General features: G+C 42.7%; 1 protein-coding gene and 1 long non-coding RNA gene across 4 annotated transcripts in view; one reads left to right on the plus strand and one right to left on the minus strand.

Annotated features, from left to right (window-relative positions):
- The window catches only part of bcar3 (BCAR3 adaptor protein, NSP family member), a 270,158-nt gene that overhangs the window by 103,668 nt on the left and 154,546 nt on the right, over positions 1-11,944 (minus strand). The gene's annotated exons all lie outside the window — the stretch shown is intronic.
- LOC133635384 (uncharacterized) overlaps positions 1-11,944 on the plus strand; it is a 42,915-nt gene that overhangs the window by 10,243 nt on the left and 20,728 nt on the right. Inside the window, exon 3 of one of the 2 annotated variants that reach the window (XR_009822056.1) lies at positions 11,308-11,577. This is a non-coding gene — a long non-coding RNA (uncharacterized LOC133635384). Of the gene's footprint in view, positions 1-11,307; positions 11,870-11,944 lie in introns of those variants that run through there. The other variant, XR_009822055.1, reaches the window with a different exon arrangement.

Consider the following 11,944-nt stretch of genomic DNA (forward strand, 5'->3'; position numbering starts at 1 on the left):
TTCCACTGCTGGAGCTTCACTTCGTCACACTTACATTTGACCACAAGGTGGCAGTGAAGTTACCATTCTGCACCATTGGGGTACTGGTGAATAACTTAATTAATGGAGACTTGGGATCAACACCCGAAAGTGATTGAGATGCTCTAAATATAAACTATCATGGTAGCACATTTCCAACACTGCAAAAACTGAAATCTAAGTAAGATGAAATATCTCCAATAAGGGTGATATTTGCTTATTTTCTGTCTGGTAAGATCATTCTTCTCACTAAGCAGATTTTATGTTAGAGTGTTTTACTTGTTTTAAGGGTTTTGGTCCTAAATGATCTCAGTAAGATATTACAGCTTGTTGCTGAGATTTGATGACCTATATTGAGTAAAACAGGCTTGAAACTATTTTTGTCCAAATGTCCAAAACACCCAGCAATGGTGCACAGGAAGGCGGGGAAGAAGAGGGGAAAAGGCGGCCAAAATGGTCAAAAGTCCCAATTTTGTCCAAAATACCTCCCCGGGTTCCAGTCCCACGAGTCCCGCCGCCGGTCGCACAAGTCCCGGGATGCAAAAAATGTCCAAAACTCACCCAGCAAAGTCCCACGGGAAGTGGGGGAGAAAAGTGAGAAAAATTGTCAAAAGTCCCCAAAGATGTTCAAAATACCTACCCAGGTTCGAGTCCCACAAGTCCCGCCACTGGCCGCGCAAGTCCCGGGATGCCCGGAACGTCCATAGCACACCCAGCAAAGTCCCACAGGAAGGGGGGATAAAAGTTGGAAAAGTCGGCAAAAGTCCTAAAAATGTTCAAAATACCTACCCAGGTTCGAGTCCCACAAGTCCCGCCACCGGCCGCACAAGTCCCGGGATGCCCAACATGTCCATAACACACCCAGCCGAGTCCCACGGGGAGGGGGGGGATAAAAGTTGGAAAAGTCGGCAAAAGTCCTAAAAATGTTCTAAATACCTACCCAGGTTCGAGTCCCACATGGACTCGAACCGCAATCGAACCTGGGTGTGATTTTTTAACATTTTACCAACTTTTCTCCCCGCCTTCCCGTGGGACTTTGCTTGGCGCGTTTTGGACATTTCGGGCATCCCGGCCGGTGGCGGGACTTGTGGGACCCGAACCTGGGTAGGTATTTTGAACATTTTTGTGACTTTTGCCGACGTTTCCAACTTTTATCCCCCCCTCCCCGTGGGACTTGGCTGGGTGTGTTATGGACATGTTGGGCTTCCCGGGACTTGCGCGGCCATACATAAGATTTTATGTTAGAGTGTTTTACTTGTTTTAAGGGTTTTGGTCCAGAATGATCTCAGTAAGATATTACAGCTTGTTGCTGAGATTTGATGACCTATATTGAGTAAAACAGGCTTGAAACTATTTTTGTCCAAATGTCCAAAACACACCCAGCAATGGTGCACAGGAAGGCGGGGAAGAAGAGGGGAAAAGGTGGCCAAAATGGTCAAAAGTCTCAATTTTGTCCAAAATACCTCCCCGGGTTCCAGTCCCACGAGTGCCGCCGCCGGCCGCACAAGTCCCGGGATGCAAAAAATGTCCAAAACGCACCCAGCAAAGTCCCAGAGGAAGTGGGGGAGAAAAGTGACAAAAATTGTCAAAAGTCCCCAAAAATTTTCAAAATACCTACCCAGGTTCGAGTCCCACAAGTCCCGCCACCGGCCGTGCAAGTCCCGGGATGCCCAAAATGTCCATAACACACCCAGCCGAGTCCCACGGGGAGGGGGGACAAAAGTTGGAAAAGTCGGCAAAAGTCCTAAAAATGTTCAAAATACCTACCCAGGTTCGAGTCCTACATGGAGTGCCACAAGTCTTAAGACTTGTGGCACTCGAACGCGGGTGTGATTTTTGAACAATTTACCGACTTTTCTCACCTTTCTCCCCGCCTACCCGTGGGACTTTGCTGGGTGCGTTTTGGACATTTTGGGCATCCCGGGACTTGCGCGGCCATACATAAGATTTTATGTTCGAGTGTTTTACTTGTTTTAAGGCTTCTAAATGATCTCAGTAAGATATTACAGCTTGTTGCTGAGATTTGATGACCTATATTGAATAAAACATGCTCAAAACTATTTTTTGTCCATATGTCCAAAACACACCCAGCAATGGTGCACAAGAAGGCGGGGAAGAAGAGGGGAAAAGGCGGCCAAAATGGTCAAAAGTCCCAATTTTGTCCAAAATACTTACCCGGATTCCAGTCCCACTAGTCCCGCCGCCGGCCGCACAAGTCCCGGGATGCAAAAAATGTCCAAAACTCACCCAACAAAGTCCCACGGGAAGTGGGGGAGAAAAGTGACAAAAATTGTCAAAAGTCCCCAAAAATGTTCAAAATTCCTACCCAGGTTCGAGTCCCACAAGTCCCGCCACCGGCCGTGCAAGTCCCGGGATGCCCAAAATGTCCATAACACACCCAGCAAAGTCCCACGGGAAGGGGGACAAAAGTTGGAAAAGTCGGCAAAAGTCCTAAAAATGTTCAAAATACCTACCCAGGTTCGAGTCCTACATGGAGTGCCACAAGTCTTAAGACTTGTGGCACTCGAACGCGGGTGTGATTTTTGAACAATTTACCGACTTTTCTCACCTTTCTCCCCGCCTACCCGTGGGACTTTGCTGGGTGCGTTTTGGACATTTTGGGCATCCCGGGACTTGCGCGGCCATACATAAGATTTTATGTTCGAGTGTTTTACTTGTTTTAAGGCTTCTAAATGATCTCAGTAAGATAATACAGCTTGTTGCTGAGATTTGATGACCTATATTGAGTAAAACATGCTCAAAACTATTTTTGTCCATATGTCCAAAACACACCCAGCAATGGTGCACAAGAAGGCGGGGAAGAAGAGGGGAAAAGGCGGCCAAAATGGTCAAAAGTCCCAATTTTGTCCAAAATACTTCCCCGGGTTCCAGTCCCACGAGTCCCGCCGCCGGCCGCACAAGTCCCGGGATGCAAAAAATGTCCAAAACTCACCCAGCAAAGTCCCACGGGAAGTGGGGGAGAAAAGTGAGAAAAATTGTCAAAAGTCCCCAAAGATGTTCAAAATACCTACCCAGGTTCGAGTCCCACAAGTCCCGCCACCGGCGGCGTAAGTCCCGGGATGCCTAAAATGTCCATAACACACCCAGCCGAGTCCCACGGGGAGGGGGGATAAAAGTTGGAAAAGTCGGCAAAAGTCCTAAAAATGTTCAAAATACCTACCCAGGTTCGAGTCCCACATGGAGTGCCACAAATCTTGTGGCACTCGAACCCGGGTGGGATTTTTGAACATTTTCTGACTTTTCTCCCCGCCTTCCCGTGCGACTTTGCTCGGCTCGTTTTGGACATTTTGGGCATCCCGGGACTTGCGCGGCCTGACCCAAGATTTTATGTTAGTGTTTTACTTGTTTTAAGGGTTTTGGTCCTAAATGATCTCAGTAAGATATTACAGCTTGTTGCTGAGATTTGATGACCTGTATTGAGTAAAACAGGCTTGAAACTATTTTTGTCCAAATGTCCAAAACACCCAGCAATGGTGCACAGGAAGGCGGGGAAGAAGAGGGGAAAAGGCGGCCAAAATGGTCAAAAGTCCCAATTTTGTCCAAAATACCTCCCCGGGTTACAGTCCCACGAGTCCCGCCGTCGGCCGCACAAGTCCCGGGATGCAAAAAATGTCCAAAACGCACCCAGCAAAGTCCTACGGGAAGTGGGGGAGAAAAGTGACAAAAATTGTCAAAAGTCCCCAAAAATGTTCAAAATACCTACCCAGGTTCGAGTCCCACAAGTCCCGCCACCGGCCGTGCAAGTCCCGGGATGCCCAAAATGTCCATAACACACCCAGCCTAGTCCCACGGGGAGGGGGGATAAAAGTTGGAAAAGTCGGCAAAAGTCCTAAAAATGTTCAAAATACCTACCCAGGTTCGAGTCCTACATAGAGTGCCACAAGTCTTGAGACTTGTGGCACTCGAACGCGGGTGTGATTTTTGAACAATTTACCGAATTTTCTCACCTTTCTCCCCGCCTACCCGTGGGACTTTGCTGGGTGCGTTTTGGACATTTTGGGCATCCCGGGACTTGCGCGGCCATACATAAGATTTTATGTTCGAGTGTTTTACTTGTTTTAAGGCTTCTAAATGATCTCAGTAAGATATTACAGCTTGTTGCTGAGATTTGATGACCTATATTGAGTAAAACATGCTCAAAACTATTTTTTGTCCATATGTCCAAAACACACCCAGCAATGGTGCACAAGAAGGCGGGGAAGAAGAGGGGAAAAGGCGGCCAAAATGGTCAAAAGTCCCAATTTTGTCCAAAATACTTCCCCGGGTTCCAGTCCCACGAGTCCCGCCGCCGGCCGCACAAGTCCCGGGTTGCAAAAAATGTCCAAAACTCACCCAGCAAAGTCCCACGGGAAGTGGGGGAGAAAAGTGAGAAAAATTGTCAAAAGTCCCCAAAGATGTTCAAAATACCTACCCAGGTTCGAGTCCCACAAGTCCCGCCACCGGCGGCGCAAGTCCCGGGATGCCTAAAATGTCCATAACACACCCAGCCGAGTCCCACGGGGAGGGGGGATAAAAGTTGGAAAAGTCGGCAAAAGTCCTAAAAATGTTCAAAATACCTACCCAGGTTCGAGTCCCACATGGAGTGCCACAAATCTTGTGGCACTCGAACCCGGGTGGGATTTTTGAACATTTTCGGACTTTTCTCCCCGCCTTCCCGTGGGACTTTGCTCGACTCGTTTTGGACATTTTGGGCATCCCGGGACTTGCGCGGCCTGACACAAGATTTTATGTTAGAGTGTTTTACTTGTTTTATGTTAGAGTGTTTTACTTGTTTTAAGGGTTTTGGTCCTAAATGATCTCAGTAAGATATTACAGCTTGTTGCTGAGATTTGATGACCTATATTGAGTAAAACAGGCTTGAAACTATTTTTGTCCAAATGTCCAAAACACCCAGCAATGGTGCACAGGAAGGCGGGGAAGAAGAGGGGAAAAGGCGGCCAAAATGGTCAAAAGTCTCAATTTTGTCCAAAATACCTCCCCGGGTTCCAGTCCCACAAGTGCCGCCGCCGGCCGCACAAGTCCTGGGATGCAAAAAATGTCCAAAACGCACCCAGCAAAGTCCCACAGGAAGTGGGGGAGAAAAGTGAGAAAAACCGTCAAAAGTCCCCAAAAATGTTCAAAATACCTACCCGGGTTCCAGTCCCACGAGTCCCGCCGCCGGCCGCACAAGTCCCGGGATGCAAAAAATGTCCAAAACGCACCCAGTAAAGTCCCACGGGGAGGGGGGGATAAAAGTTGGAAAAGTCGGCAAAAGTCCTAAAAATGTTCAAAATACCTACCCAGGTTCGAGTCCCACTTGGAGTGCCACAAGTCTTGTGGCACTCGAACGCGGGTGTGATTTTTTAACATTTCACCGACTTTTCTCCCCGCCTTCCCGTGGGACTTTGCTTGGCGCGTTTTGGACATATTGGGCATCCTGGCCGGTGGCGGGACTTGTGGGACCCGAACCTGGGTAGGTATTTTGAACATTTTTGGGACTTTTGCCGACTTTTCCAACTTTTATCCCCCCCTCCCCGTGGGACTCGGCTGGGTGTCTTATGGACATTTTGGGCATCCCGGGACTTGCGCGGCCATACATAAGATTTTATGTTAGAGTGTTTTACTTGTTTTAAGGGTTTTGGCCCTAAATGATCTCAGTAAGATATTACAGCTTGTTGCTGAGATTTGATGACCTATATTGAGTAAAACAGGCTTGAAAGTAGAATATCAACTGTTGCAAAGCTGTGTCATCCACACTCACAAGTATAAAACTACTTTTTTAAAGTAATAATTTCTTATTTCAAGCATTAACAAAAAAAATCATGACTTTGACACAATTGTGTCTCATAATTAAAACAGATGACAGCCAAATGGACTTTGCTGTTTTATTTTTAATGAAACAATAGAAAACACATACTCATATAGTAGTACACTTGTTATTAGTGAGAATATACTTATTTTAAAGGCCTACTGAAATACATTTTTTTATTTAAACGGGGATAGCAGATCCATTCTATGTGTCATACTTGATCATTTCGCGGTATTGCCATATTTTTGCTGAAAGGATTTAGTAGAGAACTTCGATGATAAAGTTCGCAACTTTTGGTCGCTGATAAAAAAAGCCTTGCCTGTACCGGAAATAGCGTGACGTCGCAGGTTGAAAGGCTCCTCACATTTCTCCATTGTTTACACCAGCAGCGAGAGCGATTCGGACCGAGAAAGCGTCGATTACCCCATTAATTTGAGCGAGGATGAAAGATTCGTGGATGAGGAAAGTGAGAGTGAAGGACTAGAGTGCAGTGCAGGACGTATCTTTTTTCGCTCTGACCGTAACTTAGGTACAAGGGTTCATTGGATTCCACACTTTCTCCTTTTTCTATTGTGGATCACGGATTTTTATTTTAAACCACCACGGATACTATATCCTCTTGAAAATGAGAGTCGAGAACGCGAAATGGACATTCACAGTGACTTTTATCTCCACGAAAATACATCGGCGAAACACTTTAGCTACGGAGCTAACGTGATAGCATCGTGCTTAAATGCAGATATAAACAAAATAAATAAACCCCTGACTGGAAGGATAGACAGAAAATCAACAATACTATTAAACCGTGGACATGTAAATACACGGTTAATGCTTTCCAGCTTGGTGAAGATTAACAATGCTGTTGCAAACGACGCCATTGAAGCTAACTTAGCAACGGGACCTCACAGAGCTATGATAAAAACATTAGCGCTCCACCTACGCCAGCCAGCCCTCATCTGCTCATCAACACCCGTGCTCACCTGCGTTCTAGCGATCGACGGAAGGACGAAGGACTTCACCCGATCATCCGTGCGGTCGGCGGCTAGCGTCGGCTAGCGCGTCTGCTATCCAAGTCAAAGTCCTCCTGGTTGTGTAGCTACAGCCAGCCGCTAATACACCGATCCCACCTACAACTTTCTTCTTTGCAGTCTTCATTGTTCATTAAACAAATTGCAAAAGATTCACCAACACAGATGTCCAGAATACTGTGGAATTTTGCGATGAAAACAGAGCTTTTTTGTATAGGATTCAAAGGTGTACCAATACTTCCATTTAACTAGTGACGTCACGCGCATACGTCATCATACATAGACATTTTCAACCGGAAGTTTAGCGGGAAATTTAAAATTGCACTTTATAAGTTAACCCGTATTGGCATGTGTTGCAATGTTAAGATTTCATCATTGATATATAAACTATCGGACTGCGTGGTCGGTAGTAGTGGCTTTCAGTAGGCCTTTAAGCTATTTCTGGGTTCATTGAGGTTAGCTAATTTTACTTGTTTTGGAAAGTCTTGACAAGCCAAATTTTCGTGTTCTATTGGCAGATAATTTTGCTTAGTTCAAATAAAACACCCCTAATTTTTGTATTATTTTTTTCTTGTTTTTGAACACTGACTTTTTGCAGCGCAGGCTTCTGTTTGAAGGTGAGCCAAGACCACACTCGACGTTCTTACTCCAGGCGGAGTAAGAACTGTTTTTATTTCAGAGGGGAAAAAAAACACCACTTTCTCACATCTGTCTTTCCTCCTTCCTTACTTGCCCACTGTGCTTTGCTTTCAACATAACCTTAAATTCAGCATCCTGCACACTTGACGACAACACATCCACGCACTCTTGACCTTATCACTGGAAATGAGGAATGAGAACACCTGTGCCGGTCATATCCACAATGGAAGTACAAACACACCTGGAATTCTGGCTGACAGCTATACTTTCACACCTATTATATAAGAGGCTACCGCGGTCTGCACACACACACACACACACACACACACACACACACACGGTCTGCACTTACTGTTGACTCTTGCCCACAGTCCCGTTTGTGTGTGTGGGTTCTTGGGGGAAAGACTGAGTTGGCTTGTCACACTGAGGTGGCAGCATCCAAACGTATGAGCTAATAGACATGTTGGATGGACACACGGAGGGGTGATGGGTGAATGTGGTATGAAGACTGGAGGTAACAATAACAGAAAGAAAAATGAAAGAACACATTCATTCAGGGATCGGACTGTCTGATTGTGGCGGTCCGCTCCCTGTACGATCAGTGTCAGAGCTTGGTCCGCATTCCCGGCAGTAAGTCGGACCCGTTTCCAGTGAGGGTTGACTCCGCCAAGGCTGCCCTTGGTCACCGATTCTGTTCATAACTTTTATGGACAGAATTTCTAGGCGCAGTCAGGGTGTTGAAGGGATCCGGTTTGGTGGCTGCAGGATTAGGTCTCTGCTTTTTGCGGATGATCTGGTCCTGATGTGGCTTCATCTGGCCAGGATCTTCAGCTCTCACTGGATCGGTTCGCAGCCGAGTGCGAAAGCGACTGGGATGGGAATCAGCACCTCCAAGTCCGAGTCCGTGGTTCTCGCCCGGGAAAGGGTGGAGTGCCATCTCCGGGTTGGGGAGGAGGTTTTGCCCCCAAGTGGAGGAGTTCATGTACCTCGGAGTCTTGTTCACGAGTGAGGGAAGAGTGGATCGTGAGATCGACAGACCGGTCGTTGCGGCGTCTTCAGTAATGCGGACGCTGTATCGATCCGTTGTGGCGAAGAAGGAGCTGAGCCGGAAGGCAAAGCTTTCAATTTACCGGTCGATCTACATTCCCATCCTCACCTATGGTCATGAGCTTTGGGTTATGACCGAAAGGACAAGATCACGGGTACAAGCGGCCAAAATAAATTTATTTCGCCGAGAGATAGGGTGAGAAGCTCTGCCATCCGGTAGGAGCTCAAAGTAAAGCCACTGTTCCTCCACATGGAGAGGAGCCAAATTAGGTGGTTCGGGCATCTGGTCGGGATGCCACCCGAACGCCTCCCTAGGGAGGTGTTTCAGGCACGTCCGACCGGTAGGAGGCCACGAAAAAGACCCAGGACACGTCGGGAAGACTATGTCTCCCGGCTGGCCTGGGAACGCCTCGGGATCCCCTGGGAAGAGCTGGACAAAGTGACTGGGGAGAGGGAAGTCTGGGCTTCCCTGCTTAGGCTGCTGCCCCCGTGACCCGACCTTGGATAAGCGGAAGAAGATGGATGGATGGATGGATGGACATTCATTCAGGGGTGTCTAAAGTGTGGCCCGGGCTATTGTAGCCCACCACACACTATACAAATGTATCCAATTATTCATATTTTTGCCCCCAGATGTTATATTAGGAAAAGGTTCAATCATAAACGTTATTACATTTTTATTATGTTATCAGTCAATGTTCTTTATCGAGGGATATACTGTATGTGCAGTATATCAGCCAGCATGTACTCTCATTTACATTTCTGGTTCAAAACCAGTAAAAAATAATAAGTATCTACAGTTTATTGGCTTAAATTATTACTTTAAACAACCTGATGCTGTCCTTACAAAGGAGCTGAACTTTTGAAAAAATGTTTACCTATCGTTCACAATCATTTTGAAAGACATGACGACAGATGTATTTTTTTTCAATGTATTCTAACTTGTAAATAAACGTAAATAAAAGTCCGCTTACAGCAGAGCCAATAAGAAACAAAAAAACAATGAAAGTGTGAACCGTCCATGGCTTGTACTTTGACTGTATAATGCATATGTTCCTTTTTGACTGTACATAAATGTATAATAGACTGTATTTATGTTATTCACATGTGAATAATTCTGTATAATAGACTGTATTTATATTATTCACATGTGAGTAATGCTGTATAATAGACTGTATTTATAGTATTGACATGTGAATAATGCTGTGTAATAGACTGTATTTATATTATTCACATGTGAATAATGCTGTATAATAGACTGCATTTATATTATTCACATGTGAATAATGCTGTATAATAGACTGTATTTATATTATTCACATGTGAACAATGCTGTATAATAGACTATATTTATATTATTCACATGTGAGTAATGCTGTATAATAGACTGTATTTATAGTATTCACATATGAATAATGCTGTATAATAGAATTTATTTATATTATTCACATGTGAATAATGCTGTATAATAGACTATAGTATTCACATGTGAATAATGCTGTAAATAGACAGTATTTATATTATTTACATGTGAATAATGCTGTATAATACACTGTATTTATATTATTCACATGTGAATAATGCTGTATAATAGACTGTATTTACTATTCACATGTGAATAATGCTGTATAATAGACTGTATTTATGTTATTCACATGTGAATAATGCTGTATAATAGACTGAATTTATATTATTCACATGTGAATAATGCTGTATAATAGACTGTATTTATATTATTCACATGTGAATAATGCTGTATAATAGACTGCATTTATATTATTCACATGTGAATAATGCTGTATAATACACTGTATTTATATTATTCACATGTGAATAACGCTGTATAATATACTGTATTTATATTATTCACATGTGAACAATGCTGTATAATAGACTATATTTATATTATTCACATGTGAGTAATGCTGTATAATAGACTGTATTTATAGTATTCACATATGAATAATGCTGTATAATAGAATTTATTTATATTATTCACATGTGAATAATGCTGTATAATAGACTATAGTATTCACATGTGAATAATGCTGTAAATAGACAGTATTTATATTATTTACATGTGAATAATGCTGTATAATACACTGTATTTATATTATTCACATGTGAATAATGCTGTATAATAGACTGTATTTACTATTCACATGTGAATAATGCTGTATAATAGACTGTATTTATGTTATTCACATGTGAATAATGCTGTATAATAGACTGAATTTATATTATTCACATGTGAATAATGCTGTATAATAGACTATATTTATATTATTCGCATGTGAATAATGCTGTATAATAGACTTTATTTAAATTATTCAACTATGAATAATGCTCTATAATAGACTGTATTTATATTATTCAACTATGAATAATGCTCTATAGTAGACTGTATTTATATTATTCACATGTGAATAATGCTGTATAATAGACTGTATTTAAATTATTCAACTATGAATAATGCTCTATAGTAGACTGTATTTATATTATTCACATGTGAATAATGCTGTATAATAGACTGTATTTATATTATTCACATGTGAATAATGCTGTATAATAGACTGTATTTATATTATTGACATGTGAATAATGTTGTATAATAGACTGTATTTACATTATTCACATGTGAATAATGTTGTAAAATAGACTGTATTTATTTTATTCACATGTGAATAATGTTGTATAATAGACTGTATTTATATTATTCACATGTGAATAATGTTGTATAATAGACTGTATTTATATTATTCACAGATGAGCTGCTTCCTCGCTTCCTTGCTCGTGGGAGTTTATCGCAGATCATAAATCGTGCATCTCACCTGGATAGTAGAAGGATGAGGACGTAATCCAACAAGTTGGTACAATTTGACAGCCAATTTAGACCCAGAAATGACGAGAACAACACGAAAAGACGCTTGGTTCCACTGCCCTTTTATCCATGAGGATTATGAGTCGTTCTTCATCCAAACGGGAATTTAACAAGCTTCTATCAATCGGCATCCTAGTGAGAGCAGACATTGTACAGTAAGTGATGTTTTATTGTGTTTGTTGGCTGTCATGAAGTCTGCATTGAGGAATAATCAGTGATGTTGGGGAAAAAAGTGAACACTCTGGTGCGTTTTTGAAATTAATGCTTAAAATAATCAAAATACGTAAATATGAAATGTTATTATAAATCACATATATACTTACATCATGTATATACAACCTTAATGGAGGTGCTTGGATGTTTTTTTTAAGGGCTTTATAGGCAGACTCACATTGGCTCCATTGTAAGCCGACTTTTGATCGCATTTGTTTACTATTTAGAATGCATAAATAAATAAAAACATGTTCTGGTCTTACATAAGAACTGTGAATGGTAGGCAAAATTCCAAAAAAAGTAAGAAAC

The sequence above is a fragment of the Entelurus aequoreus genome, linkage group LG19 (genome assembly GCF_033978785.1).
Source record: "Entelurus aequoreus isolate RoL-2023_Sb linkage group LG19, RoL_Eaeq_v1.1, whole genome shotgun sequence".
NCBI lineage: Eukaryota > Metazoa > Chordata > Actinopteri > Syngnathiformes > Syngnathidae > Entelurus > Entelurus aequoreus.